Consider the following 25,404-nt stretch of genomic DNA (forward strand, 5'->3'; position numbering starts at 1 on the left):
AATCCACTCCAACTAAAAATCTCTCTCTTTTTTTTTTTTAACAGCAAAATACAGGCCTGGGAAGGGTGGGTGGGCAGGGGGTGGTTACAGCAGCATTAGGTATAGCTACTCTAGGCAATGACTAACAGGGAAGGAGAAAGGATCTAGTGGGGAGGGTGAGAAGATGAGGGGCAGACACCTTAGAAGTAGATCAGAGAACTGCAGGCAGGAGGGGAGAGCAGGGAGGTGGAGGGCACCAGGACAGACAGGGTGGGGTGAGTGAGTCATGCAGCTGAGGAGGTTGGAGAAATCCAGTGAGATCATAGGAGTAATAGGGTTAGGGGGAGTACAAGCAGGGAGAAGACGACCCCCCCCCCCCCGCCAGGCAGCAGGAGGCCAGGGGACCTTGAGAGTGGAGATGAGAGAAGTCACTGGAATAATCTCTTGGCCCAGAAGTCCTCAGCTTCTAACCTCCCTCACTTGAGTGTTTGGAGTAGTCAGTACCCACAGCGACAGGAAAGACAGTGGGAGGCTGGGATGGCCCTACAAGCTCCTGGCAGGAAGAAAGGAAGACCCCTAACTCCAGGTACTAAAGACTCAAGTGAGAATACGCAGCTAACTCCGGAAACTGCCCCCCTCACCCCCGCAGGGGGAAGTGGTTCCATGAAAGGCAGACCTCCAAGGGTCCTTGAATATCTCTCAAAGAGTAAAGCAGGAGGCAGATCTGGGGACTCCAAGGCATCCTAAGAACCCAGATGTTCGAAAAGGAAGCACAAGGCTCAGAGCAGAGGGAGGGAAGCGAGTTAAGGCACAGATCCACTTGCGGAAGGTGATGAGGAATGCGCCCTGAAAAGCGGAATTGAGGTTTTGTGGAAACAGGCTTCCTCCAGCTCCAGACCCCTCCTTAACCCCCCAGAGTCCGCCAAGTGGGCTCCACACGCCTTGAAAGCCGCTGGACGCCCTGGATCTCTCAAGCATTTCCCTCTCTGAAGACCCACAGTGAGCGCACTCACCAGCGGCGGTACCCAAAGATGCACAGATGGCGGCTCCTGCCAGGAGCAGCATGACGGGCTTCAGCCTCATAGCGCGCGATTTTGCCGCCCTCCCAGCTGACTTGCAGGACTAGCCTCAAATTCCCGGGAAGAGAGGCACAGGTGAATTACCTGGCAAGAGGTGTGGCTCAATAAGCACTCACCCAATGAGGACATACCTCTGACTCTAACCAATCAGGAGCAGAGAGGGAGGAGCTACGCTTAAAGTGGAAATTCCCTGCAAGCACAAGGCCAAGCTAAACCTTTCCAAAGACTCTGGGAACTATCCACCAAGTCACTACAGCTTCAAGGTCCAGAAAAGCGCCTGTGATTTAGGATTTCCCAGGTAACTTAGACGTGAAGGTAAGGGCAGCTAGATGAATGCTTGAGGATCAGATTCTGAGCAACTGCCATGCCCAACCTTAGAAACACTGCCATATCACTGGGAACCTAGTGGAATCCCGCCCACAGAGAAACATGGGTCTCCCCAAACTCCTGTAGCACATTACCCCATATGTCAGCTCTAGCTTGTTCCTTCCATGGCACACTTCCGGAAGAGCCAAACCTTGTTACTCTCCCAAGACACTGTCCTCAATCAAGTACAGCCTTGTTGGCAATGTCACCAATAACCAGGTTACAAGAGCTCTTTGTAGAATTCAGCCACCTCTGCTCCCAGAGGTCCCTTCAGCACTACATCACTCAGGCTCCAAACTCCCTAAGAGGCTTCAACCAGTCTAATCTGCTCCTTCTCCTGCCATTGCCTCCAAGATCCAACCAGGTCTCCTTTCCTCTGGCCACATCCTGTAACTGCTCTAGCTATCCAGACTGCTCTTCATGGGCCAATCCAACACCAACCAGACCTCCTTTGCCAGCCCACCTTGGGCCCATTTGACCCTCAAATTAGACAAATCTATAAATAAGCCCACTCTACATCTCTCCAACCATTACAGACCCACCTGCTTTCCCTTCTTCACTTAACTGCATCACCACCCTTGGTCACTTCTAATTGGCCCTTACCTCTGCTTGTATGGCTTCCCCAGTCAGCTCCTGAAACACTTTTACAGCTTCATAGAAACTACCTTAGTCCAGATTTTCATCTACCTTCATCCAGGAATACTGCAAATGCTTCTTCCTAAATATTGTGCCTACCTCCAGTTGTCACCATAATGCCTGAAGCCAATCCACAGCTGCTGCATCTGCTGATTTTAACACAGGATGTCTCTACTCTCCCAACAAAGCCCACAGGTGCCACAATCTGCTCTCTAGCATCACCCTCTCCCCCCATTTCCCTGGTGATATCTCCCCTAGGCTGAGGTCAAAACAGACTCCCCTGGTCTCCTTACCCTGTCTGAACAGGATGCTACTGCTAAGAAATCTCCCTGGCAACTGCTCCTGCTTGCCTTCCAGCCATCAGTCCTGACTACATCCTTAAAATAATCCCATGAAGACAGTGGTGATGGTGGTACAACCGCATGACTATACCAAAAACCACTGAATTGCACTCTTTCAAAGTCTGACTTCTGGTAAATGAATTATATCTCAGTACTAACAATAATAAATTGCTTACCAGACAGCTGTTTCTGCTGGAAGTTTGCCTTGTCCCCAACACACATTTCTTGGTCTTTGGAACATGGAGTCAGTTGTTCTGTACCTTGGCTGCTTAGGAGAACCACTTGGAGAGTCCTTAATATCCTTGTGCCCAGGCCACATCCAAAACATATTCAATAGGTAAAGCTGAGTGGTTAATAGGCTGCAGTATATTTTAAAATTCCTTTAGTGCTGCAAATATGTTCGAAAGTTTCATAACCAGGGTTCTGGCCCATGATGGTCCTAGCTGTGCCTTGCCTTGAATCCCTCTTACCATCCATCACATCCCCATGGACTGCAGACAACTCCAGGATCAGAAACTATTCATTTCGTCTTTGATGCCTGTAAAATGCCTTTATAAAAATGAACTTTACCTACCCTTCCTAACTATTCCCTAAGGCCCTCCTCTAGACTTTTTCTGTGGGTGGAAAGGCCATTCATGGAGATGTTTTGGCAAGCTCTTAGACTTACTTTCCTTTTTATTAACAGTCAAGTTTTTTTGTTTTGTTTGTTTTTAAGCACAAAAGGGGTTGAAGATTAGGGTCCAGTCTTCTTCCTGAGAGGCTATTTTCATTAGTGAAGTTCCCCAAGGTGGTGGTGATGTAGAGTGGGAGAGGGAACACAGCTCTCCTGACAGCTGGTCCCAAACCCTTTTCTCCCTGTTGTCTACCCTCCTTCCTGGACTTCTTAGGTGTGGCAGCTCCAACAAGCTGTCTTATTCTGCTTATTCCCCCAAAGACTGACTGCCTTAATAATTACATGCTAGTTTGGCTCCAGGACATTTACATATGACAGCAAAGAGTGAGCCTCAGAGGAGGCCCTGCAGGTCTTTGGCTCAGGATTTGGGGCTGTGCAGGTCCTAGGCCTGGCTGCCCCTTTCTCTCCAAGACTCTTGGGTAGTCTTCTGTGCAAAGAGCTTCTGCACCTCCCCTGCCCCCATGTTCCTTCTTCTCTGTGTCACTAAACACCCTCCACTCTCCCCTTAGGGCCCCTGGACTCACAAGAATACCGGGGGCTTTCTCCTCACTAACCTGCTGACCTTGGGCGCCACTGATCAGTTCCGGAATAGAAACAGAAACCACCCAGCTCTGATTTACATAAGCCAGGGCGTGCTCTCTTGCCCTAGTTGGGCAGCAGTTTGTGGCGCTAGACTTTACTGGGATCCAAAGATCACAATTCACGCCCACTTTGGCCCAAAGAAAATAAAAATTGTTGGTTGATATAAACGCAGATTGAAGGTGCTTATGGGCTCCTGGAGGGAGGCTGGTGAGCTGCATCTGCGTTTGGGGTTCTCTGGTGCCGGGCTGTGAGAATGCAGACCCCGCAGCTGGCGGACATCCACCCAGTGAAGTGGGAAGTGCAGTGGGACACACTCCATCCATCATCTACCCGGATTTCGCCGGTGGGTACTGGTTGTAGCTTCTCCCATCTCCTCCCTCTGGGGGCCGACCTTTGGGTTCTAGGATCAGAAAACATTTCCTAGGGTTCCTTGCCCGCCAGAAATCAAATTCCCGCCTCAGCTTGTTACTGATTCCGCCAGATTACAGGGTGTGTGTGTGGGGGGGGGGGGGAGGGCGGGGGGCAATTCCAAGAAAAATTATCTCAAAGGACCACAAGGGGGCGCCGCTACGTTGCTCTTGGATTCTCCCTGAACAGCTGTGTGTCAGAGGGTGATGAGGAAGTTTCTGAGCACCCTGAACTGCACAGGTGTCCAGGTCCTGGATGTAGCAGAGACTCAAGGAGAGGAGAGCTCAGGAGGCCTTGGGCCTGCCTGAGGGAATTGCCTCCTCTCTGCCACCCCTTCCACCAGCCCCTGACAGCAACACCCCAGAAAGCTGAAAATAGAATTTTTTTCCTCTACTCCTATCGGCTTTCCAGTACTACTTCTTTATTTTACATTTAAGTGGTTCTGATGATCCCACCAAGTACCTCATGCATGCTAGACGAGCACTCTACCAGTGAGCCACAACCCCAGCCTCCAGTGCTCCTTCTTAATGCAGCAAGTATGACAGTATTTGCATAACTTTTTCCTTGGTGACATACATGAAAAATTGATGACATGTTCATCTGTGGCAGGCTCCCTGAAACACTGGGGCCTGAATAAAATTTTCCAAGGGCTAGGGATATATATCAGTTGGTAGAGTGCTTGCTTTGCATGCACAAGGCTCTGGGTTCAATCCCCAGCACCACACACACACACACACACAAAAAAAAAAAAAAAAAAAAGAAAAAGAAAGGTGAATAAATTTTTCCCTGTACTTCCTCTGGAAATTCTTGAAGAATCTTTCAAAGTACATTACCTAAACATCTCTGTCATTTGCAAGAACTTATCTCAAAAAAATTGCAGGTTGAATGGATGAATAAATATCCACAGAGACTGACACATTTGTACACACGTACACCCCCTCCACTATGGTTTGATATAGGCCTGCATGTCATCCACAGGACCCTATATGAAGGCTTGATCCTCAGCACAGTGGTATTGCAGATGCTGTGAACTTTAAGGGTTGAGGCCCAGTGGAAGGCCCTTAAGGCACAGAGGTTTAGGGGGCATGGTCTCCAGTCTGTTTGTGCTTCCTAGATGGTGATGTCATAGGTTAGCTCTGCCACATGCTCACACCAAGGCAGGCCACCATCCACTGTCCTACCAGAACTGAGCTGGTGCAAGTATAAGCTTTTTACCCTCCCAAACTGTTCCTTGAATAAAACTTTTCATGTATAAATTAGTTGCCTCAGGTATTGAACTGTAGTACTATGAAGCTGACAAACACTAACACACCCTCAACTGAGGCATTTCCAAAACATGCACTTTTTTCCCCTACATTCTTTTTTTTTTTTTGTACTAACACTTAAATCAAGTGACACTGTACCACTGAGATACACAGTCTTTTAAATTTCAATTTTGACACAGTGTCTCACTAAGTTGCACAGGCTGGCCTTGAACTTCCCAACGTCTTGTCTCTGGGTGTAGAGTAGCTGGGTTTATACCCATGCGCCACCATATGGCTGACACACATGTACACTTGAAAATTAATTTTGGGGGGTGAAGGGTTAACAGAGATTCAACTAAGGTACACTCAATCACTGAGCCAGACTGGGACTCACTGAGTTGCTTAGTGCCTCGCCATTGCTGAGGCTGACTTTGAGCTCAGGATCATCCTGTCTCGGCCTCAGGAGTCACTGGGATTACAGGCATGCACCACCACTCCCTGAGAAATTTAATTTTTGTCCAGCATTGTAGTGTGAATATTTCCCATGTTGTTAGGAAGTATTAAATTAAATTATATCCAAATTTCATGAAAAAGATCAAAGATTCCAAGGTTTGAAAGAATAATACAATGGTGACCATAGGCATAATTAGTTCAACATTTTCTTATATTTCTTTAGGATGTAAGAGTAATTTCTTGCAGTTGTATAAGAAATTATAATTTCTTATACAACTGCAAGAAATTATGGCCCTCTCTGAGGATCCCATATAAACTTGCAGCCCCAGTCCCTTAGGGACCACAGCCAATATATGAGAAAAGTAGAAATAGCTCTTCCACTCCTTATTTCTCACTTTTTGGAAAATATTTTTTTGGAAACACCTTATTGACTAAGGTTTTTAAAGCAAAATGATCTCTTACTTAGGAACAGCAACTCACTGCCCACCAAATATCCACAATAGTATGAATATGGACGCTGAGACTATTAGTCAAAGTCACAGCCTCTCTTTTCCCTGGGCCTCTGTCCCCCTCAGCAGGACAGAACAGGGCTCGGTGTCTGTGTTGCACCTCCAACAGCTGGGGTCAGCACACCTGAGGCTAGGGGTGAGCACCCAACTCTCCTCAGTTGAGGAATAAATCATGCACAGACTAGCCAATCTTCACCTCAGATGCTCCACCTAATTATCAGGGAACAAGAAAGGTTCCAAGTGACATTAAGACCCAACAACCCACATCTCATCTCCATCCACAGAGAAAAGGCCCAGACCCAGCTGCTCCCATACCTGGCCCTCTCCCAGCCCACCTCACATGCCATGGTATGAGCATGAATCCCCCAGGACTAACCTCATGTGTCTTTTCCCTGTTTGGCTAGCCATGGTAGATCCCCTCTAATGTCCTGCATTGTCATCCTCCCGAGGCTCTGTATATCCCTGTCTCTTCTCATGCCCTCTCCCCAAATACTGGAATCTCCCCATAGCACCTTCTGAATCTTAGCTCATGAAAAACCTCCAAAGACCTCTCAAGATGTCCTCACCTCCAAGCTCTAACAGAAACTGGGTCTCCTAAAGGACACAGGCCCTCTGAAGTCCTCGCCCTTGGGGGTTTCCCTGGGGGCCAGCAGCTGGAGTGAACAAATGCTCCACACTGAGATTCTCAGATCATCTGCTGCCCCTTCCCAATATCTACTCACCTGGCATAAGATGGAAGCCCCCAACTCCCTCATGGTAGGCACTCCCAGGGACCCCATCTCAGCACTCTTGGCTCCTCCCTGTCTGTCACCTTCTCAGAAGTGCTGTCTCCTGCTCCTCACTGATTTCAATTCAACAAGAAGTGGGGACTGAAAATGTTTTCCAAAGATGTCCAGGCCCTAATCCTTGGAAGAGTAAAGAGGTTGTATCATATGGTAGGAAGGACATTATTGATGTAACTAAGGTGAACATCTGAAATTGGGGAGATTGTCCTGGGTAGACCAATCCAATCACAGTAAAATTCCAAGCTGAAATACTCCTCTGCCTGAAGTCTGAGAGATGCTACAGGAAAGGCAGGTGGTGGAGATGCACCAGAAAGGACATCAGAGATTCTAGTGGAAGAAGCATGACACTTGCTGTAGTGGGCACATATGAGGAGAGGGCTCCAGGAGCTAAAAGTGGCTCCTTCATGACAATCAGCAAGGAGATAGGGACCGAATTCTCAAATTTAATACTGATCCTGGAAGCAGTTTCCTCATCAGAGCCTCCAGTAAGGAACAAAGACCAGCAGACACCTTGACCTTAGCCTTGTGAACCCCATGGTGGACTTGGAACCTATGTAACTGTGAGGTCATAAATGGAACTACATAAAACCAATTGAGTTATGGTATTTTCTGTGGTTCTGTGATCTCTGTGAAGACAGGAAAAACTGATGTCCACCCCTCAGCAAGTGGACATGACTTAGATGCTCAAGTAGACAATGGAGGATGGAATACAGAGGCTGAGGGAAGAGGGCGTGTGGAATGAAGAGATTCTGTGAGGCCACAAGACCCACCAGAGAGTTGAATTCTTATATCTCAACCTGTCCAAAAGTCAACTTGAAATGGAAATAAGATCCAAGAATTACAACAACAACTTTGCAATTTCTAGAAGAAAACATAAGGTCAAACTCCTCCCTATACGCAAAGAGAATGACTTCCTCTATAGGATTCCTAAAGCTCAGGAAACCACACCAAGAACTAGTACAAGGGATGGCATCAAAGTAAGAAGGATCTGCACAGCAACAGAAATCATTAAGACCATGAAGAGAGAGCCTACAGAATGAGAGAAAATCTTTGCCAGATACTATCCAACAAGATAAGTATTCCAAATATATAAAGAAATAAAAAGGCAGATGCCTTGACCATCGGTTGAGAACCCAGCATTATTTGTACGTTACTATGTCATATTTTAAACATCATGTGCAAAAAGTGAATTTAGAGTGAATAAAAAATATGTGAGTACTTGTTCTAAGTTTTAAAAGTTTGAGAATTAACAATTACTTATAAATAATAAACATAAAAGCTCTATATTTTATACTTGAAAGCTACCTATTATATACTTCTTCATAATTCTTTTCCAAAGAAGACTTGTAATCTCTGAGATAAAAAGTGCCTTACTTGTAGTCATAAGATACATACATAAAAAGTAAATGAAGCATTGACAGAAAGTCATAATTATTCATATTAGTTATAGGTTTTCAAAGTCACATTGATTTATAGCCACTGGCAGTGCTGCACCTTCCCGCCATCTAGTTGCCTCTGCCCATGCTGCCCTGGACCTTCTTCATGCCTCTAGTCTGCAAGACCATGTTGGAGGGCAAGACCATCTCGTGCTTTGTGGTGGTGGTGAGAAGCACCTGGGCCCACCTCAGGTCCTCATCTCAGTGCTGTGCAACTTCTCACTGCAGCAGATCAACTCAGTGTGCCAAGAGCTGCACAGTGTGCTGCTCAGGTTGCAACTGCCAACCAGCAGGACATCCCCAACATCGTGGGAATCCTCCTGAAGGTCTACCAGGAGCACTGATGCCCAGAGCCTGTCAACAGACTGCTCTAAGGCAGCGCCTATCCATTGCACTGCAAGAAACTGGCGGCCGGTCAGGCGCTGGGCCTGGAGCTCAGTGAGTACAGCGTCCACCTGTACCCTGTGTCCTTTCACAAGCACAAGAGGCTTCTGGTGGCTGAGCTCTACAGTAGCTGTGCACAGCCTGCATCCAGTGCCTCAACAGCCACCTCATGTACCCTCTGCAGAAGGTTGTTGGGCAACAAAATGAATCCACTCTTGTTGAACTTCTCTAGAAATAATACCAATTTAGTTACTATATTAGTTAATTTTAAGTGTCTTTTTGCCAGTGTTCCTAGATACCTGGTAAAATATTTTTTTCTGAATGTTGATTTGTCTTTAGTGTGTCATTAGAAATTATCACTTTCACTGATGCACACTGAGAAAAGCAAAAAGCCCTCCACAGTCTGGGTTGTCATTATTCAATTAGTTGAAGGCCCAAAGGCTCTGGAGAACCACAAATACTACTCTACATAAGTCATAAGCTACAAACATAAAAAATAAATGTAGCTCATATTAGTTAGGCTAGCAATGCACAAGGCTCTGGAGAACCACACCTACCACTGGGGCTTGGACTCAGATAATTGGAAGCCAAATCTTGGTGAGCCAGGACTACACAGGCAAGGAGTAGCAGGTGAGCCTGGGCCACTGCGTGGATGACAAGAAGGAGAAGTTCAATTAGCAATCGGGTGCCCTGGGTCTCCTCCAAGCCCTCCAGGCTCTGTAACACCAAAACAGATGCTGCTCCTCCCAGCACTCCAGCGTCTTCTGAGAAGGGTCAGCAGTCCAGTTGGTTGTGGATCTCAGCTTCATTCACCCTCACCAGTGCCTGTCTGCTTTCGGACGCTGGTTACCTGTAGTTTCAAAAAGTGAAAAAGAGTGCTCCCCATGGCCCTTGTACCATCATCCCTGCAGAAGGTGGTGAGCATGGTGAGCAGCCCACTGGTCACCACTGATGTCTCCAGGCCCCAGCCTCTCACCATTTGCATTCAGCCATGGAAGCTAAAGTGGAAGCTGACCACAGACACCCCAAACCCTAGAGACTCTTATACCGGTACCTGCTTCTGAAGATGACAAGGACTCAGAGGCTAAAGTTGAAGTCAAAAGTAGAAAGGAACTCACCTCCTGCTTGTCTTCACTGTCCTTTACCTCTTCCAGCTCTGCCAAGGAGCTCAGTGGAGTTCAGCCCTGCCTGCAGCTGCCCCAGATGCTGCAGCCTACATGGCCACCCTAAGTGGGCTGGAGGCAGAGCTGGAGCACTCCTGAAAGGCCCAGAAGGGTGGGCTATACATCAGGAATCCACAGAGAAGTTCCTGCACAAAGTGATCAATGTGCATGTGAAGCAGAAGGAGAGCTGAGGGTGGTCCTGCAGGCCAAGAGCAGCCTGCACAAGGAGGTGGAGTTCCTGCATTCAGCCAAAAAGGAGAAGCTTCCCATGATCCTAAGAATTGCCGTATGGCACATTTTAAGGGATGGACTATGCTGGTGTGTCACTCAGCTGCAGAACTTTAATTAATTCCTTTTAACTGATGCACAGTATTTGTAACATGAGTGTGTGAAACTGTATCAATTAGCAATGTGTTAAAATGTATCCAGCCACTTAAGGAATGAAAATGTAGTTCGTTTCCATTCCCCACAAACATACTAAAACACATTTGAGGTGTTTCTATTTTTTCCTATAGTTTGATGATGCCCTAAGAATCATTTATTTTCCTAGTCCCACATGATAAAACAACATCCTTACTCAAGTCTTTCATGCATCATTGGTTTTACTTGTGTAGGATATATTCTCTATAGTGTGATTGCTTGATGAGAGGATATGAATTTCAAATTGTAATGGCCATTTTAAAATTAATTTGTGTAAAGTTTTCTGCAACTCACTGTTGTAAACTAGGTATGTGAGTATATGACTTCATATAGTCATGCAGTACCAGAGGTCATTGTGCTCTTATTCATATACTAATCTAATTACTGATCAAAATAGCCACACACACAAACCTGGGAATCAATTCAATCTAAGAACAACCAAAAAAAAAAAAAAAAAGGTGAAAGACCACTACAATTAAAACTACAGAAACCTAAAGAAAAAAATCAAAGAAAACCTCAGAAGATGAAAAGTTCTCCCATGCTCCTGGATAGGCGGAATTAATATTGTCAAGATGGCCATATTACCAAAAGCATTATATAAAGTTAATGTCCCTTCACTCCTTGTGGTCATTTGGTTTGTTTTCAGGTTGGGGAAATGATAAAGCTGCTCTAAGCCTCATGGTACATGTTCATTTCTGCACATGAGCATGTGGCTCTCAGAATTATGTGTTCAGGAGTGGAACTACTGCGTGTGTGTAATATCTAACCTAATAGGCAATGCCACACTGCTGTCCAGGTGTCTTTACCCCTGTGTGCTATGGCAGCAGTGTAAGAAAGCTCTTGATGGCCCAACTTCTCATCCATATGGAAGCATCAGTGATTGTAATTTAGAAATTACTTTTAATTTTTTCATGAGATTTATTCCTTACAACTTTACTGAGTTATAATTTGCATGCCATTCACGTTTAAAATATACACTTCAGTACATTAACAGAGTTGTGCACCAGTCACCACATTCAATTTTAGAATATTTCCATCACCCCAAGAAAAAATCCCATGCCCATTCACAGTCACCCCTTCCCCTGTTCAGGACTTCTCCCTGGCACTAGGTACCTGCTCTTCTTCTCTTCGTCACTATAGGTTTCATTATTCTGAACATTTCATGTAAATGGGATCTTACAGCATGTGGTGTTTTGTGACTGGCTTCTTTCACTTAGCCTGCTTTCAAAGTTCATCCAGGTTGTCATTGTGGTTTGAAGGGCATTTCCCTCTTGGCTAATGGGAAACTAATGAGCGAAAGAGATGAAGTATGTTTCCAAGGGTTTGCTGGATTTTTTTTTCCTTCATTTGAATTTTCCATTCATCCTTCTCCTACACACATCATGCTCTCTGTGCTGGGGGTTCTTCTTCTCAGTAATTCCAAATGTCCCGTCTACTTCTGCCTCCCATTGGGTTTAGTAAATTTGGATCCCAAGTCCATCTCACTCTGAAGCAGACTGCCCTAGACTCATTGGCTGACCACTTTTTACATATTCCATTGGCAAGTCCTTGCCACAGAAGATGCTTCTCTGTCTTCTCTTTTCACTTTTTAGTGACATCTTTGAAGAACAAGTTTCTGATTTTGAAGTACTGACATGTATTAAGTTTATTTCTACTATGAATTTTTTGTTTTTGCTTAAGAAATTCTCAAGGTATAATCATTAAGTTAACTTTCTGCAACTTCTCCATAGTTTTATAGATTTAATATTTTGTGCATATGTGGTGTGCAGAAGACATTAAATTTTTTTTTTCATTCATGGATTGTCACTTACCAACCCATCACATATGGAAAACTGTCCTTTTTCGCATCTGGTAAGGTATGGCCTTCCTCAGCATTCCAGTGTATTCATTTCCGTGGGATGCTTCCTGGATTCCCTCTGTTGTGTACTGGTCTCTCTTTCTTTAATCATTCTGAGAAATTTGGTTGGATTTTTATAGCATAGTAATGTGCCTATTAGGTAAATAAATCCAATAAATTTAATGTTTTGATTTCAAGAGTTTCATTGTTATCATTGATGATTTTTTAAAGTTGAAGATACTCTTCTGAAGTTCCACAAAATATTTATTTCTGTTTTTGATAGGGATTACACTTAATAAACAGGTTTGAAGACCACTGACAATTTCTTACCATATGGAATCTTATAATTCATGAACATGGGATATTCCTCTATTAAAATATTTTAATAAAATATTGCTATTCACACTCTGTATCTTGTGGTGGCTTCATTCAAAACATTTTGAAAGCTTACTCTAGTAATTATAGTCTCTCTCAATTATGTTTTCAAAGTATTAATTCTGTTCTGCAGAAATACAAATGATTTCTGTCCTAGTTCTTGTCCAATAACTGCTGTAAATTTTGGCTAATTCATATATAGTTTATATTTCTCTTGCTTGATTACACTTGCTAGGAAATCCAGTATACTTTTGAATGTAGTGGAGATAGCAGGTGTGCAGGGTATGTCCTCTCTGCCTGCAGATACAGTCTCCAGGTAGGTCCCTCTTGGTGTCCTGGGAACTGCCCTGTATGGACTGCCTGATCTGCAAAGTCAGCCTTGCTAGCTGTCCCCAGTTAGCCTGGGCTCCACAGGAGCACTGTGATGGAAGCGAAGGTGAAGGAACATTGGTTTGTGCTCTTTCTTCCCCTGGATTCCTCTGACAGTATTGGAACAAGGAGAAATAAGACATGATTGATCTGAATTCTTTTATATGTGTCCTCTCAGTCAGCATCTCAGATTAAATGTGTTGTTCTGAGTGCCAAACATTTTTGTACATTAACCAGTTTAGCTAATGAAAACCTAAATTCATCTGTGCAATAGACCAATGTCTTCAAATTAAGTCATCTGCATAGATTTTAAATAGGTGTAGGCTAGGATCAAACATTAAACCCTTAACTCTGATTCACCAGAAGAGTAATTCATGTACCTATCCTGTCTTTGAAACTCTCCAGGGGATTCTCGTGAGCAGCCAAGGGAAGAAACAGAGGCTCAGAGCAGAGGACAATAGTAAAGGGTGTGAATCAAATTGAAGCAAACTCTAGAGCCTGTACATTATCTGAGTCTGCTGTGTAGAGAACTTTGTGAAAACCACCAGCCCATATCAATGATGATGTATCACAGGTGTGTGGGCAGCCAGTCTGAATGATTCACATTCTCCTTCCCAGAGCAGAGAGGCTCTGATCAGCACTAAATCTTGTAGTGACCTGGACACTGCCCTAGTCCTGGAGGTTAAGGATGCATCTTCAGACATAGGTGTGTCGCCCCATGAATTGAGCTACACTCACCTGTTCCTTTGTGATATTACCCCTTTGCCCTGTTTGGGATAGAATGTTCCAAGGAAACACCCTTTATGTGTCCCCTTCTCTTACTCTGCCCTTGGGTGTAGCCTTCCTAGATGTCCATCAACCTGCTGACAGTAGACATCAGGAAGCTAGACTCAGCTCCTTGAAACCTGACCCCTTGCCTCACTTGAATGGCTGCTCACTAAAAGGGTCCATGTCAGATACCATCCATTGAGTGGAAGGCTGGTGCCTTTAAGAAAGATCCCTACAATTCATTCTGAGGTATATTCTTTTTACAGGGATTTCGCAGAAGGACATTTAGTAATTACCACTGTCCACTGAGAAATGGAAAAATCTCCAAATGATCTGGAAGCCCAAGTTAAATGTTTTTAATTGTATAAATCTCCCTTAGGGTATATGCTTTACTATAACTCAAAAAAGATTTTTTCCTCTGGTTTGGGTCATAAAAGTAGTCTACAATATTAATTAATATTTTGAAAGAGATGATTACAATTTCAATATTTCCATATGGGTAACCAGTGTCCTTATATTATTTGTCCAAAATGTATCCTTTACACATCAATCTCTAATGTTACTAATGTTATATATCAGCACCATATATTACCTTTCATACCAGTTTGTATGTACACATGAATTAAATGTCTTGATCTCTATCATACACAGAGTCACATATACCCGATGTTTAAATGTGTGTTGTTTTGTTTGTGGCTTCCTACTCTGTTCTAAGATCTACTTGTATATCCCTGTATCAACAATCTACTCTCTACCCTCAAGACATCTAGTATAAGTCTTGATATCTACTAAGAGAATACTGTGTCTTTATTGTCTTTACTCTTCTTGCTTCAGTGTGTCTTGGCTATTATTCATGAATCTTTCCATACAAGGCTTAGAATCAGCTAACCAAGTATCACAAAATGCCTAGAGGTTATTTAATTGAGATTTATTAGAATTCTTAAAATATATTAAGAATTTAAGGCAATTATAATATTGAATCACAAGTGAGAATCTTGATAATTCACTTCAGTTAATTAATCATGCTCTCTAATTAACAAATAAGGTTTTAAAAATATTCCAAAAGATTAGCATTGAGGAAAATTTGTAGGTTTCAGACTGGAAGTATATAAAAGTGTACTTTCATTATATCAATGACTTCTTTTTAAGTTTTCACATCCTGCATAATTTTATGCAAGTTATAATGCAATAAAATAATGAGAATACAAACAGCACAGCTTCAAGCACCTCATATATACCCCCATCCCCAAGTTATAAAACATGTGTGCCCACATTGTAGAGATGAGAAAATACCAAAGCAGCAAGTGGGAAAGTGCTGGTCAGTGCAGGGCTGCACAGGCTAAGCTCCCAGAGAAGCCCCAGGATATCTCAGAAGAGGCTGACACCCCAGCTGTGTGGATCCAGTGTGGTCACTTGATGTCACTTGATGCTGATTCGGGACATAGCTCACAACCTCTGGGGAGCTATGTCAATGTTCAATTGGTTGCAGAATATTGCTGTGGTTATTCAATTGGGGCTTTCTCTCTCTCTCTCTCTCTCTCTCTCTCTCTCTCTCTCTCTCTCTCTCTCTCTCTCTCTCTCTCTCTCTCTCCTTCCTCAAAAATCAGACTTGGCCTTACTCGGAGAGAAGAAAACACCCAGACTTTTTCCCCCTCATCCCATTGTCCTGCCTTATCTGGCTCCTCTGTGTCTCCATCAGCAGCATCACTAGTCTCTGTTTCCACCATGGATTGGAGAGAAAGGGCTGCAGGATTCAGAGTTAGGATCTGAAGTGAAGCCCAGTGCCCCCTCCAGAGACAAACTATTCCTGACAGAGTGGGGGCCTCCCAGAGCGGGCATTTTCTACTCCTTCCAGGCTGGGCACAGGCCTCACATGGAGCCCTTCCCCCCCTTAGTTCCAAGACCTCCTCCCCTGAGAGGCAGGTGCTCACCCAGCAGGGCCTGCCCCACTTGCAGCTCAGCATCCCTCCCTCCCATCTCTGGGCCAGCAGCTCCTAACTGGACAGTCCATCAGGAATCCCAGGGACACCAGAAGGCCCATCCTGGAAAAGCATGCCTGCCACATGATCTGCTTCTCCCCTGCCTACAACAGCCCATGCAGAGGAGACTCAGAATCACCTGCTCAGGCTCTCAATCTGCACTTTTCTTCCTCCTACCTGCGTGGTCTACCCACCTGTAGGAACTCAGAAACTCCCTAGAGGCTCCTGCTTCCTGAGGCTGCCCTGGACTCCCTATCTCCATTCCTGGCAGAGACTCACCCATGCCACAACCCTCCCAAGCCACATAGGCTTTCTTCCCAAAGCAGCAGAGGGGTTTTCCTGAGATCCTGCTGTTTTGACTGTCTGCCCACCCTCTGAATCCTGGAATTGCCATGGCCATACTCCAAGTCTCCCACAGGGGGGACTCCTGTAGAGGGATCTCCAAGTGTGATATTTAGTACACATTATCACATGGGCACTGGAGAACTGCCTTTCACACCATACAGCTGAAACTGGGAACATCCTTACTGAGATTCAATATTTAAAGTAGAAATTGCAAAACTAAGCAACAGGCTTTTCCTACTCTTTTCTTAGGCACAGTCCTAGTGACATTCCAGGCAACCATCTCTGACCACAAGAAAGTAGAACTAGCATTGTGCCTCTGTTGGAGAGGCCACAGGTGGGAGCAGCAGTGATTACAGGCCTGTCTGGGATGTAGGGACCCCTACCCAGAGAGTCAACTGGATGAGGACCCTGCGGTGGGATAGTCTACCCTAGACTGAGGGATCAACACACCTAGAGGCTACACTGGAAAATTCCAGACATAGAATAAAAACAGTGACCACAGCTGCCCCACAATGGGCTGGTCTCTCTCTCCAGATGGTCAGGGACATCAGTTATTCTTATATCCATGTCATCTTCAAGACTACACCTAGAGTGTGTTGGGGACAGAGTGAGGACTAGGAGGCCCTAGTGACCCAGAGGACACTCTCAGGAGAGAGCTCCTGAGGGGGGGACTGCAGATGCTGCACACAAAACAGAAGTGACTACCTGTGCTGCAGAGCCATGGGCCTACTCTCCATGGGCCTCCCAGGGGCTGCACTGGCAGGGCTCTCAGCCTTTGGGCCTTTTTCTTGGTTCACTCATAAGAGCCAGAGAGACTGGGGGAAAGCGAAGCAGACAGGAAAGGAACAGAGGCATCCCCTCTCATGGGATTCCTCTCTGGTTTCTAAACACCCAAAGATCACAACTCATTTATTCTGTGTCCCTAAGACTATAATAATGAGCCTGCCCTTCCCAACACAGCCCCCTGGTCAAGCCAGCAAAGACTGAGAGAAAGATGGGGATGAAGACATAGCAGGTGCTATAGCCACACCACTGCTCACTCCTCACCCTGCATCTAGAGAGGCTGCATCTGGACCTTCAAGATGTTGACAGACCTGTATTTTGGCAAGACTAAGGGGGTATGGCTGGAGACATGGCTCCCAAACCTTCACCAATACACAGACCTTCATCCCCTGTTCCAGAAGGCTGGTCACCTCCACTACACTCTCTGCAGTGGGAGGCATGAGGGACACTACATCCCAAATAGGCCCTGCTATCTGCAACCACTAACCACTTTTCTCACCTGAACTCTCTGCAGTCGATGTTGTCTCCTCTTCTTGTACCAAGGGACCCAAAGAAGAAGAATCAGAATATCAACAGCAGCAGCCACACCCAGGAAGCCAGGCCATTGGCTTAGAAGCTGCAGTGCAATCCCTGAAAGCAGACTTGTTACACTCTGGGTACTGGAGCCTTAAGGCTTCTCCCTTCTCACCACCCTGGTCACTGACTCACCTGGTTGGGAACCCCTGATGGGACCCCCAGGCTCACAACAGGACACAAGGCCAGTGCTGTTGTTTCTGCTGTGTCCCACATGGCAGCTGAACCCCTGCTCCTGTCCTTGGGGAATCCTGATAGACACCCAGGTCTGGTAGGTCCCATTCTCATAGGAAAATACACCACTAGACTGCTGGGCATCCTGGCTCAAGGGTTCCCCATCCTTGGGCCAGGTCACAGAGAAATCCTGAGGATAGAATCCAAAAGCACAGCATGTCACATTGATGGTGTCCTCTGAGGCCTCACCACAGGTCACATTCACTGCTGGAAACACTGGAGAAAAAAGGGCAGAGCTAGTCAGGCATGTGACCAGGGGTCGCTCCCCTCTAAGGCACGGAACAGGGCTGGTCTTCTGCACTCTTCTGACATTGGCCTAAGACCTCATTGACCCAGACCTTCTACAAGGCTCTTCTCAGCCTAGAGCCTGAGGCCTCTGACTGAGGAGGATGGGCTTTGGGCTTCTGGACTCAATTTCTCACTTCCACATGTTGTTGAGGAGAGAATGTTATAGGGGGGACTTTGAGGAATCCAGGGTTGAGGGACAAAGTGAGTACTCTTTTTAACAGCAGGCTGGAAGGCAGACATGTGAATGGGGGATGGCTAGTGTCTAGAAACATACACCCTCCTGTCTCTATTTAGTGGTGTAACAGGGCAGGCAAATCATAGCACAATAAACTCACACAAGGTCCTCTGGGCAGAGGCTCCAGGTGATTGGGAGGAGCCCTTCCAGGAGACTTGATATCTCCTGAGTCTTCCACAAAGCTCTCCCTGCACCTGGGCCGGGTAATCCTTGGCTTTTCATGCCATCGGCATAGAAGGAATTTCTTGACTTCTATAACCAAGGTCTGAGCTGAGGATGGCTCCACTGTCCACCTGCGCATCTTTGGGTGATAGGAGAGGAAAGGCTCGCCATCGTAGTGGAAATTCCAGAAGCCCCTGGTGTGGTTGTCCTCTTGAATCTTGCAACTCTGTGTTTCCTGGAGGGAATGAGACACTGCCGTGAACTGCTAGTCATTTCTCCATCCCCTGGCCCCTCTGCCTCCCTGCTTATCAAGTAGAAAATGTCAGCCTACAGAGGACCCCAACCTGGCTCTCTTCAAAGTCCCCTGTGCTGAGCTGCATGAAGCCCTTTGCTTGCCCTCCCCAGTCAACTGAAGTGAGAAGACACAGGTCCCGGCTCTTTGCCACCAGTCTCCCTGGAGGAAGCTCGTGTCACCCTTGCTCCTATCAACACTCATCTCCTTTCTGCTCCTGCTGGACATTGATATCTGCCAGGGTTGCTTTTAGTTTCTTCTGAGCTCTACCAACTCCTGGATCTCTGTGTCCCAGCTCTCAGTCCCCAAGGGGTTTTCTGCCCATGGCCCCTGGGGCTTCGAGTTTTCTTTATTGTGACTATCATAGTGAAGAAAGAGCTGGCGGTCCCAATAACCCTCAGAAAAGAACCTTGGTTGCACTGACCCACTTTGGGACCTCACTGTGAGGTTATAGTGAAGACTGTGGGTCCTTGTGGCAGAGGAAGCAACAAATGACACTTCTTCCTGGAAACAAGTGTTCATCAATGCTCACCACAAAGGCTCTGCTGTCCTGAGCATCTGAGGAGGCAGCAAACACACAAATTGGGCAGAAGAAAAGTTTCCAATGCAATGAAGACAGGAAAGTAGAGAAGAAGGAGAGGGGAAGTGAGGAACGGAGAAAGGGGAAATGGAGAGGGGCAGCCATGTAGGCCAGGGCCCGAGCCAGGGCCACAGACTTCCTGAGGGTATAGGGAGTGTTCAATAGGAGTGGCTGGCCTGCAAGGGACAGGAGGAGCAGCAAGACCAGAGGTGCATGGCATGAAAGGCCCAGGAAGGGTGAAATGTGGGTGAAACCCATGGTCACAGGTGTGCAGTCCAGGCAGTGCAGAGGGACAACAGGGGGTGCTGCCTCTCTGCAGACTTCTCATGGATATAGTGGGGAACAGGGTGTGACAGTGGGAGGGAGAGTCATGGCCCTAAAAGTGTTGAGTGGGGTTGTACCCTAAAGGGATGTGAAGCAGTGACTGGGTCCAAATAAAAGGTCAGCATCTGGAGGCCCAGGTGGGGGAAGTAAATGGTCCTGCTAGCATCTCCTGGGAACAGGCAGATGGCAGTGATACATCAAAGACCTGATGTAGCCTTTCAATAGATGGTGCTAGAAATGTCCACACACAAACAATGAAGTAGGACATTTTACTTACTCATTTACAAAAAATAACTCAGGACTGAGGATGTACCTCCATGATAGAGTGCTTGTCTAACTTGTGCAAATGCCTGGGTTCAATACTCAGAGTGTGTGACGTGCGCATGTATGCACACACATACACACACACAAACACACACTACAAATGAAAAAAAAGTATACTATAAAACCAAACGTTCTCAGTAGAAAACACACTACAGATGGATATGGTGATGCATGCCTGTAATCCTAGCTACTCAGGAAACTGAGGAAGATGAATGCAGGTTCAAGGCCAACCTGCAACTTTGAAGACCTTATTTCAAAATAAAATTTTAAAAAGGCCTGTGGTAGCTAGTCGTAGACTGCTTACTAGCATGTGAGAGACCCTGGGTTCAACTCATAGTGTATTTATTTGTGCGTTTGTGTGTGTGTGTATGTGTGTGTGTGTGTGTATGAAAATACATTTGTAATAATCTTCACAACAAAGGATTTGACCACATTTTCAATGGTATGACACCAAAAGCACAGACAAGATATGAAAAAAATTGATAAATTGGACTCATCAAAATTAAAAACATAGGGGCTGGATTCTGGCTTTGTGGCAGAGCACTTACCTCACACATATTAGACACTGGGTTCAATCCTCAGCACCACATAAAAATAAATAAATAAAATAAAGGTTTTGTGTCCATTTACAATTAACAAACATTTTTTTTTAAAAAAATTGAATACATAAAAACATCTGTACACTAAAGGATGCCTACAGAAATGGTGACCTATGGGCTGGGAATATAGGTCAGTTGGTAGAGTACTTGCCTCATATGCACAAAGCCCTGGGTTCAATCCCCAATACCACACACATACACACACACACACACACACACACACACACACACACATACACACACATACACACACACACACATAAATGTTGACCTGCAAGATGGGAGAAAATATTTGCTAGTAACATATCTAATAAGACAAGAACATTCAGAATATATGAAGAAATCCTAAGCTGGGGTTAGCTCAGCTGTAGAGCACTTGCCTAGCATGTGCAAGGGTCAGGGAATGATCCCAGCTCCATAAAACAAGCAAACAAAAAGTAATCTCAACAACTCAAACAAAAAAAAAATGTTGAACTTATTCAGAACTGTGAAAAGGCTCTCTACAGCCAATTCCCTGAGGAGATTCCCAAATAGCCAATGAGCACATAAAGAGATATTCAACATTAGAAATCATTAAAAAAAATCCACTTTGTGGGCTGGAGTTGTAGCTTAGTGGTAGACAGCTTGCCTGGCATGCGTGAGGCATCAGGTTCTATTCTCAGCACTGCATATAAACAAATAAAAATAAAGACTCATTGGAAATTAAAATACTTTAAAAAAGATTCCACTTTGTATCCATGAGGATGGCCACTGTTTAGAAAAAAGAATGCAGAATGAACAAGTTCATAAATATATAGAAAACTGAAGCTCAGGTGCATTGCTTGCCTACATATACAATGGTGCAGCTGCTATGAAAATAATATGGAGGTTCTTCCAAACACTCAAAAGATACTTTCTGTATGATCCAGTAACTGTATTTCTGGATATAAACACAACAGTAGTGAAGACAGGTAAATGCAGAGATATGTGTACACTCACTTTCATAGCAGCATTGTTTCCAAAAGCCAAAAGGTAGAAGAAACCCCAGTATCTATCAACTGATGAACACCTAACCAAAATATGGCTTGTATGCAAAATCAATATTATTCAGTATTAAAAGGAAGGACATTCTGAAAATTGCTACACCACGTATGATCTTGCGGACATTATGCTAAGTGGAAAAGCCAGCCATGAAGGAATAAATTCAGTATGACTGCCCTTGTATGAGGCACCTAGGGAGTTCAAATTCATAGAGACAGAATGTGGAATGCTGGCAGAGAGATGACAGGCACTGGGGATTCTCTTGTCTCAGGTCTCCATTTCCTTCTTCTAATTCTATGTTAATCTGTAGTACACTACCCTGATTTCTGTATGGTGTTTAATTGTGGTAAAATAGACATAACACACAATTTACTATTTTAACCATTTTAAGTGCACAATTCAGTGCCATTCAGTGTGTTCACACTTTTGTGGGAATTAAAACTCTGTAGCCATTAAAGAGTAACTCACTTTCCCATTGAGTCTGTGGCTCACATTAACCAGCTGAAGAGGGTTGGGAATCTGACCAGGTGGGCATGAGCACAGTCAGGGACTAAGCCTAGGAAAGCCATATTTGTGGGTAGCTGAGTGTGTGAGACCTGTGCAGGGTTGGTGCTCCTGCCCCACAAGTAGAGGTGTTGAGAGGTTCCAGAGATTCAGACTCCCAGCAGAGATCTGCATCTGCCTGGCATAGAGTGTGTTGATCTAATCTCTCCAGAGCAGATACCATCCAACCAAGTTCCCAAGGCCTGAACAGACCCAAGCCACAGCCACCAGATCTCCACTCTTAGAACTCTGTAGCAGGCTAAAGGTTGGGAGTGCATCAATCTGGTCTGTGAGAGAAAACTCCAAGCAACAGTCCTTATCATTTTATCACCCCTTACACTGGTAAGAAGCTGAGAGCTATTTCAACCAAATTCTGTTTTAGACCACTCTTGCTGGCAACTTTGAGATCAATAGAAAAAGAGGAAGTGGTTAACAACTCCTAGTGCTTGGTCTCTGTCTCTTCATATAGCCCCAGAAGAAATGGAAAGAATGACACTTGGTCATTGATCACAAAGGCAGTGACCTTCCAAACCCATCAACTGTTTTGACCACCACAGTGGAGAAGATTTTTTCAGTTTTCATTAGAATTATCTTTTGGGGTTGGGGGTTGGTTTTGCTGTGCTGATTATTTTGTAAATGTATCTACCCATACATATTTGGTCCCTTTTTCTCATTTTTAGCAGTTTTTAAAAACACCACTTATTTTCCCTTGTCTCAAGGGTCAGAGTTTTATTATTTGGAGTTTGTTTTGTTTTTGTTTCTTTTTTTCTCATTTCCTTTTTCTCCTCTCTTTTCCCACTAACAACCAAATCTCTTTTTCTCTTTCTCCGTTCCTTTACTTTTTTCTAGTTTATTTTTTCTCATCCTTCTTTATAGCCATCACTTGCTACATCTCTTCTGTATTCACTCTTTTCACATTTTGAATATTCTAGATGTTCTTTTACTATACTATCACATTTTCTTCTCTCTTACTGAAGAGCATTTTCACCATCTCTTAAAATACCTAATTTATACAACTCCTCTCACACCATTCATGTTCTTGCAATGATTAGTATTATGGATGGCATAGTTGACACATGTTGTTTATTTTAATGCCAGATCTAGTTTATGGTTATTTATCTGTTTGTTATTAGCAATTGCTGACCCCACTATTCCTGTTTCTGTGGTAATTAGTATTGTAGATGTTATAGTAGGCACCACATATTAATTTTAATGCTGTATATTGTTTGTCTCAGTTGTTAAGATATTTTGTTTCTCCTTTTTTTGTGAGGTACTGTGAAACTAGAGGGACACTACAGGTCACAGGGTAGACAATGTGTTGCTGAAATAAACACAGCAAAGAGACAGAACGTCTTGCTACACATACAAATTAATCACAGTAATTTCAGCAATCTTTAGTTCAAAGAATAGAAGAGAAAAAAATCCAATTAAACACCAATCCATGTGGGAATGGTTGGGGGGGCCTTGGGTCCCACTCAGAGACATCCACTCTTACAGCAAAAACAGAGAGAATGAATACAAAGGGTACCACACTGCTGAGGGTTCCCTACCTATAGCACTCTAGGACACTGTGGCAAGAGAAGGCCATGCCCTAAAAAGGCCCACACATAAGAGCAAAAGAGAAATCCATCCGTATAATTGCATAAAACCCAACACAGGAATACAAAAACTATTAAAAATTGAGCTAACACAACACCTACTAAGTTCATAACTCACCAGAAAAATAACTCTAAAAAATTCAAATTGCTGAAAACCTGGTTAAAAATTCAAAAGAATGATTATTAAAAAAAATCAATGAATTTCAAGACATCACAGGAAAACAACTGAATAAATTAAGGAAGTCAATAAAGGGTATGAAAGAGAAGTTCATTGAGGAGATAGAGATACTAAAAAAGAACCAAACAATAACTTTGCGAATGAAGACACAGTAAGTCAAATAAAATATAGTACAGTTGACCGTGCTAAACAGAGAATCTCTGAGCTTAAAGACAAAGTGACAGGACTTGAACATCCAGACAATATTACAGAGAATAAGTAAAGTGAACAGAATATATAAGAACTCTGAGACAACAGTGAGAGGCCAAAATTAAGAACCATCAGAATTGAAGAGGCTTATAAAAGGCAAGCAAATAGCTTGCATAACGTTTTCAGGGAAAGGATAGAAAAGTTTCCAAACCTTGAGAATGAGAAGGACTTCCAATGCAAGAGGCATTGAGAACATCAAAGAAACAACATGAAAAAGGAACCTCCACAGAACATATCATTAAAATGCCTAGCATACAGAGCAAAGATAAAATGTTCAAAGCCTCTGGGAAAAATGTCAGGTCACATTTAAAGGCAAGTCTATCAGAATTACTCAGATTTTTTCAGCACAAACACTAAAATCCTCAAGGACTTGAAAGATGTACTACAAGTCCTGAAAGAAAACAACTGTCAGCCAAGATGGTATATGCAGTAAAAATCTCCTTCAGAATCAAAGAGGAAATAAGAACTTTACAAGATAGGCATAAACAAAAAGAATTCATGAGTACTCAGCTGGTGCTATAGAAAATATATTTTTTAAATAATTCATTTTGTAATGTAACATGAGTTACCCCTTTCTTTCTTTCTCTTTTTTGGTACAGGGGATTGCACTCAGGGGCACTCAATCACTGAGCCACATCCCCAGCACTATTTTGTATTTTATTTAGAAACAGAGTCTCACTGAGTTGCTTAGCACCTTGCTGTTACTGAGGCTGGCTTTGAACTCACAATCCTCCTATCTCAGCCTTCAGAGCTTCTGAGATTACAGGCATGCACCACACACCCAGCCCATAGAAAATATATAAGCACATGATTCACACAGAAGAAACCAAAAATAAACCCAGAGTTTACAAATGGACAAGTCTCTCATTTGAAGAGTTGTCAAGCAAATGAGAAACAGGATAAATTAAACAGTAGAAATAAATCAAAATGGCAGAAATTAATAGACATCTCTCTGTAATAACATCAAATGTAAATATAAATGGTCTCACCTCACCAATTGAAAAATGTAGGCCGGCAGAATGATTTAAAAACAACACCCAACTATATATTATTTGTAAGAGGTGTACCTTACAGGCAAAGATATACAGAGGCTGAAAGTGAAAGAATAGAAAAGGACATGTCATGCAAATGGAGCTCAAAAAGAAAACATGAGCTTATACTTATACCCAACAAAATAAACTTCTAGCCAAAATTAATCAGAAAAGACAAAAGTCCCTTCATAATGGTAAAGAGAACAATCCCACAAGAAGATATTACTATAATAAACATTTGAAAGCCAAAAGGTGGTATA

General features: G+C 44.1%; 1 protein-coding gene, 1 long non-coding RNA gene and 1 pseudogene across 3 annotated transcripts in view; 2 read left to right on the forward strand and 1 right to left on the reverse strand.

Moving 5' to 3' along the window:
* LOC106145487 (MHC class I polypeptide-related sequence B-like) overlaps positions 1 to 3,655 on the reverse strand; it is a 58,218-nt gene extending 54,563 nt beyond the window's left edge. For both annotated transcript variants that reach the window (XM_078020321.1, XM_078020320.1), the window contains exon 1: positions 2,578 to 3,655. The gene's annotated coding sequence lies outside the window, so the exon portion shown is untranslated. The remainder of the gene's footprint in view (positions 1 to 2,577) is intronic.
* Positions 1 to 25,404, forward strand: part of LOC144366280 (uncharacterized) — a 470,215-nt gene that overhangs the window by 400,271 nt on the left and 44,540 nt on the right. The gene's annotated exons all lie outside the window — the stretch shown is intronic.
* LOC101973502 (ski oncogene-like) lies at positions 7,397 to 11,131 on the forward strand (annotated as a pseudogene).

The sequence above is a fragment of the Ictidomys tridecemlineatus genome, chromosome 8 (assembly GCF_052094955.1).
Source record: "Ictidomys tridecemlineatus isolate mIctTri1 chromosome 8, mIctTri1.hap1, whole genome shotgun sequence".
Lineage (NCBI taxonomy): Eukaryota > Metazoa > Chordata > Mammalia > Rodentia > Sciuridae > Ictidomys > Ictidomys tridecemlineatus.